The 5,971-nt window shown below is 42.0% G+C and overlaps 1 long non-coding RNA gene across 2 annotated transcripts; it reads right to left on the minus strand.

Annotated features, from left to right (window-relative positions):
• Positions 1 to 12: 12 nt before the first annotated feature.
• On the minus strand, positions 13 to 5,772 carry LOC142601105 (uncharacterized). 2 transcript variants are annotated; one of them, XR_012834709.1, is made up of 3 exons: positions 5,412 to 5,772; positions 3,273 to 4,046; positions 13 to 2,760 (listed from the first exon to the last, which is right to left on the minus strand). It is a non-coding gene; the product is annotated as an uncharacterized LOC142601105 (long non-coding RNA). The 2 variants fall into 2 exon arrangements; XR_012834706.1 differs by having other exon boundaries at positions 3,273 to 5,772.
• Between the last annotated feature and the right edge of the window lie 199 nt (positions 5,773 to 5,971).

Raw genomic sequence — 5,971 nt, forward strand, 5'->3', positions numbered from 1 at the left:
TATTCCTTAGCATTACTCTTTCAATTAAAAGAATTTATTGTTCTGCAGTTCTTCAAAAAGCAGGAAAGATAAAAATTGACATTACTCGTTTTTCTTTTACAAGGAACAAGTAGAAAATTGCAGCTTTTTAGGAAAAGTTATTCAGTCTTTTCCTGGGCTTTGTTAAAAAGCACATCTCTCTCTCTCTTTTTGGGGTCACCTTGAAGATTATCATAGGACTTTTGTGCAGCTTGATTAATATTTGTAAAACACTCTATAGCATCAGGTGAAAATGGAAGTAAAGTTCTATTAGAGATGAGGTGCTTCTTCAGTGCTGCCAGTCTGGACCTTGTTATAATTCCCATACTTAAAAGAGAAATATTAAATAAAATGCTTTACATATGCATTTAAAATTCATTATACTTTCTAAAGTATTTTTATTGAAACAAAAATATTATCCTGCCATCTCCTTTAACACAGCACAGTAAAATAATAATGTTGAAATGTTGACCTCACTGTATCCATAGCAGCAGATTTTATTCTCATAAACACAGGTTTAAGTATTCAATGCAGGCTTCAGAAGAAAACACTGGAGAAAACATTTTTCTTTTAACATATAATTAAACTCTTTAGTTAAAATCTGCTTGTAAGGAAGAAAGCTCATACCTAAACGTCTCCTGTAATTGCACAGAAAAAAAAAAAAAAAGCATAAAGCTAATTGCAAAGTAAATTGCTTCTTATTTTATGTATTATAGTAGTTTGGGTGGGTTTTTCCTTGCCATTGAATGCAAACTAAAGCTTTCAATATGTGAGACTAGAATAAATTTGTGTCAGCACCATGCTCAATTAAGTTTCTATAGAATACTTGTCTATGTCACTGTCTCCAAAATTAAAAAGGAAGAGGGAAAAGGCACCTTCTTTGATTTCACAGTCTGAAGTGTAAGGGAGGGCCCTCCTGCTAGGTGAAGGTCTGCCCCATACCGCACCGCCGAAGGGCTACTTACCACCCTGACAGCTTTGAACCGCTGGTATGTTTACCAATTCTTTTCACATATTAACTGAAATATTTCGCCATTCCACATCTGTGACAGGAATGGGTAGTGTTTCCCTATCTGATAAGTTGTGGGACGGGCAATGGGGGAGAGAGAGCGAGCACGAGAGAGCACTGTGGGGACAAATTGAAAGGATGCCAAAATGAATGACATTTTATCTTCGATGCATCCCCTGGATGAGAAACAAGAAGGATCCTACAGGGAACTAAAGAACAGTAAAAAGAGGTTTGGGGTTTTTCTAATTCCTTTGGTAGCGACTGTTCTGTGAACTGAATGACATAAGCGTCCTGAGAACAAAAACAGCTTCTTGTCCTGTAATTAATAACTGCATCATCAAGAATGTGCTAGGGCTCAAATTGAGCTTGAGCAGGGAGCTGAACATTGACAGGTCTGAATGGGTTTTAGAATACTTCATTTTTCAAATACTGTTTCAATATAGTTTTAAGGTATATTGCTGCCTTGATAGTTGTATATGCAAGGCATTCACAAGATTTGTCTCATGCCTACAAGTATATGGCAACCTGAAATTATTTCTGGTTAAATTAATTTTATGATGTGGAAATTAGTAATTTCACACATATTATTCAATTGTATGTGACTGGTTTTTGAATTCCACTACAGCTCCAACTCACGCTTATTTTGGTTTGGACTAAGTATTTGTCCAGTTTTTGGATGAAATCAATCTAACAAAATAATCCTAGTATTTAGCCTGACTATGCCTCAGTTTCTTTATCTGAAGATAACAGTAATCTCCTCATCAGTGAGGGATTTGAAGTTTTCTGCATCAACATTTGGAAGAAATTTTCAGGTTCTTGAATGAAAGAAGCAGGGAATTTAAGTTATTATTCAATTGAGACAGAATGTAAAAGGGATAGTAATTTGTTTCCAAATCCATTTTCAGTGAAATCCAAGAAGAAAGATTTTTAACAAGAATAATGATGGAACTAGAATTAATTGATGGAATTACAGGCTAATATGCTGAACTAATTAAGCCAGCAAAGAGTTCCGTTTACATTTGCCAAAGATTCTCTCTGAGTTAAAGATACCGAGTACATCATCAAATGAGAGAACTGAAAATATGAAGCATAGGTTAATCTTTAAAACTGAGTGGGTGAAAGGGTCCAAAGGCAAGTGCTGAAGTCAAATATTTACAACTGCAATTTAATTTTCCACTTTGAAACCCCAGAGATAATTAGAATTATTCTCATTTGTCTCCTATGTCAGCATGATTTAGGATTCTACTCAATGTGCAAAGAAAAAAAAAAAACATGTTGAAGGGAATTAAAACAACAATCTGTGCCACAGAGTGGAAAACCAGAATATGCTACATAAGAAATCTTCACAAGGTGATGGATCCGGTATCTGGGCTGTTCTCCGGACAGCTGTGTGGAAAGTGAAGCTCTGTAAAGAATCAGCGCACCGTCAGAGCTGGTTTAGTTCCTGGCCAGACATCCAGAATTGAAAAGAACATTTCAGCAGCTGCCAAAAAATAACAATGTCCTAGTCAAAGCTCCTTGCTTCTTGGCAGTCGTGTTCTCCTCACCGAGGCCTGAGGGGGGGGTTGGCATGGGAGCCTCTACTGCGGGTTTTCCAAATGTGAGAACTGCGAGTGCCTGGCGGCTCTCATGGCTGCTCTGCAGCACGGGAGCAGAATGAGGTCTGCTTCGTGATTCGCACCTTGCTTCATTCCCCATGGTTACTGGCATCATACAGCTAGAATATGGCATAGCTAAAGGAAAAAAAAAAATCAACATTCGGTTTATCCTATAAAACTACTGTATACATGTTATTATAGTATAATGTGTAGTGTATTAATTAGCTCTGTTACATTCTTACGAGTCCACTACCAAGTGGAGTAATACCAACTATTTCAAAACTGCTCTAAAGAACAACTGTAACTGTGAAGAAATCCAGGTGGTTTTTTTTTTTTCCCCAGTGTCCTGACTGGTCTTATCCCCAGGAACATTGTGGTTCATAATTCAGAACCCGGCATCACTGCTGCTACATTGAAAATCTTGTTTATGGGCAAAGAGGAAACACAACTCGTATTTAAAGCCAAAAATGTATTGTTAGTGTAATTGAAATCTTAGCCTAATCCACAAATCATTATTAATCCAGGTCTAATTATTATGGGAAAAGAAAGAATACTTTTATGCAGAAATAGTTTAATTAATAGTAATAGTGATAATACAGTTAGTTAAAATTATTTTATACACTCTTGTTATGTTTACTGCACTTCACCTGTGTAACGCTCATACTTCCACTGCTCCCCTGGGTCTGAAGGTCAGTGGTTTCATGCTGATGTGTGTGTGTGTGTCAGGAGCTGTTAGGGCAAGTCATCGCATTCAGAGTCCTGGGCCAGGAGGAATATGGTGTTGATGTTTTCTTCTCCCTCACTCTAGGATTCATTTGGGGTGATTTTTATATGTTTATGTGTTATGTTTATACGTTTAACGCACTTTTACACCTTGCTCTTTCTTCATGGGTTTGCAGTTCCGTGTTACATCTAAATTCAATATATATGGTATTTTCCATGTGGTAGGTACTTGGTTTTAGTTCTCTTTGTTACCCATGAAAACTCTTTTTGTCCAGCATGAGGTCTGCAAGTCTTTAAGTGGCGGTGACTCGGTTGTAGCTGTGGGGTCTCCAGCACCAGGGATGTGCCCCATCCCTCTGGTCCCATGCCTGGACTCCTCTGCTGCCTCCTGAGCCTCCACTTCTCAAGGCCTCTGCTGTCCTGCCTGGACTGCGTTTCTCCACACTGCGTCAGTATCTATCAGTTGTGATTTCTTCTCGGCAGTAGGGAATTGATTGGACATTTTCATCCGCTTTAAAATCTGAATGTGCGCACACCAAAAAGCTTGACGAAAGGAGTGCATCTTGCATACAGACGATGGAAGTTCCTTGTTTCCTGTACGAAATCATTGGTCACATGCTGTGTATTTGGCTGAGATTCCCAGAGGCGGGCTGATTCTCCTCATCTGGAAAGCTCCATGAAGAGGATTGCCCTTCCACCTGCAAGGCACGGTTTCCCCATGTCAGGTGTGAGGGAACATCCTTTCCCCAAAGATGATACACTGAGACGTCCCAGTGGTTTCTCGTAAATACCAAGAAGAAACACAGAACATTCACTGGCATAAAAAAATACCAACAAAGATCCTAGCAGCAGGAAAAACTGATTTAATTGGGTGGGGTGTCACAGAATGTAGCAAAAAATGCTGGTCATATTTACTTAAAAAAGGGAAAATTTCTAATTGCTCAACTTCAAAGCTTCAGGGCTTGGAAGGCGGGTACTCACCTACCTGTGTATAAACACAGTTACGCTCCACAGTGAGGAGATAAAGAAAAAAGGCAGAGGATATTGTTATGGGAAAGAAAAAGCTTTTGATTCTATGTATTGATGATACACAGAACAGAATAACAAGTATTGGCCTTAGAAGTGAAACATGGTTGGTTTAAAAGGAAATTAGGATAATAAAGTGGAGTGGGGGTGGCAGGCTTGTAGGAATGCTGTAGGTCTCCAAACACTCAGATATCTCAGAAGACAGATGATAGGACTAATGATTGGTTAACGAGGATGAATAGATGCAATAAAGACATAATCCTATTGCTGTAGGGAAATAATAATGGCATTTTGTGTTAACAGTGACATGAGTTTCTTTCCTGAGTTCAGTTATGCAGACTAGAGCTGAAATGAACTTGTAAAATCAAAACTCCATCAGCAAAGGAAAGTGAAGGAGGCATTTCAGATCTACTGATTCTGCGGGCCATACACAAGGTAAAGACTCATTTGAAACCAAATTTCTACAGAAAGTTTTGCTACAGTTTTCTAATATTTCTTTAAAGACAATCTTTTATGAAGTGATTTTCTACTTAGGCTTAGAAAGCAAAGACAGTGAAAATACATACTACTTTTGAAGAAGTGCTACCTTTTATCTTGCCAGATGGAATAAATTAATAAAAATCCCTCCTTCTACAAAATTCAGCATGACTAGAGTAACAGCTATATTCTAAGTCAGGATACAGATGGAACAGTTTTCTGTTACTTGATCAGTTACTGAAGTAAACACAAGGTGTGTAACGGGTTGCAAATAGGTATGTAGTGAACATAATTAAAACCAGACTTGAGTTGACAGGCTCAGGAAGTTATCTCTTTGGAATGTATTTATGACTGTTATTTATTACGATCTGTCACCACCATGTCCCTGTGAAGAAGACGGCCCAGGCCGGCTGTGCTGGATGCTCTTTACTCGCTACTGCAAATACAGCCCTTCCTCCACGTTTTCAATTTAAAACGCGGCAGATACCGGATCCAGTGTCACTCAAAACGAACCCATTGCAGAGAGCAGCATTTATTGCTTAACACGTGGCTGGCTTCACCTTCTTTCAGCAGTTTCTATGGAAATTCCGGCTCCTCCGCCTGGGCCCGGTGACCTGTCAAACCTCCAGCCCCGCCACGGCCCGGCGCTTAGGCCCTCCCCCGCTCAGACACCCAGGCTCGGGCCAAGCCTCTGGCGGGCCCGCTCAGGTGCCCCGACAAGGGAAGGCCAGTCCAGGCCTCCGCAGGGGCCCTGCCCGGCTCCGGGGCGGACCCCGGGTGCGGTTCCAGCGCCGGGCGGTGCCTCTCGCCTCAGGGAACGGCCCGAGCGGCGGGAAGGGCGCGCGCGCCCGATCTACCGCTTCGCCCCCTCCGGGCCACCGTAGTCACCGGGGGACGCGGAGGCGCGCGTGGGCTGTTGGGACGGGCTGTTAAGTTGGATGCGGCGCGGAAAGTCGGCCCGTGAGGGAGGGCGCGCGGGAGGGCGGCGCTCATTGGCCGGGAGTGCGTGCGGACCCCGTAGAGAACTGGGAGCTGCAGGGCCTGAGCCAATCGGGGCGGCCGGCGCCTGGTGCTGGGTCCGATCCCTGCGGAGGCGCTGGGCCGGGCCGGGCCGGGCCGG

Source organism: Balearica regulorum, chromosome 1 (genome assembly GCF_011004875.1).
Source record: "Balearica regulorum gibbericeps isolate bBalReg1 chromosome 1, bBalReg1.pri, whole genome shotgun sequence".
Lineage (NCBI taxonomy): Eukaryota > Metazoa > Chordata > Aves > Gruiformes > Gruidae > Balearica > Balearica regulorum.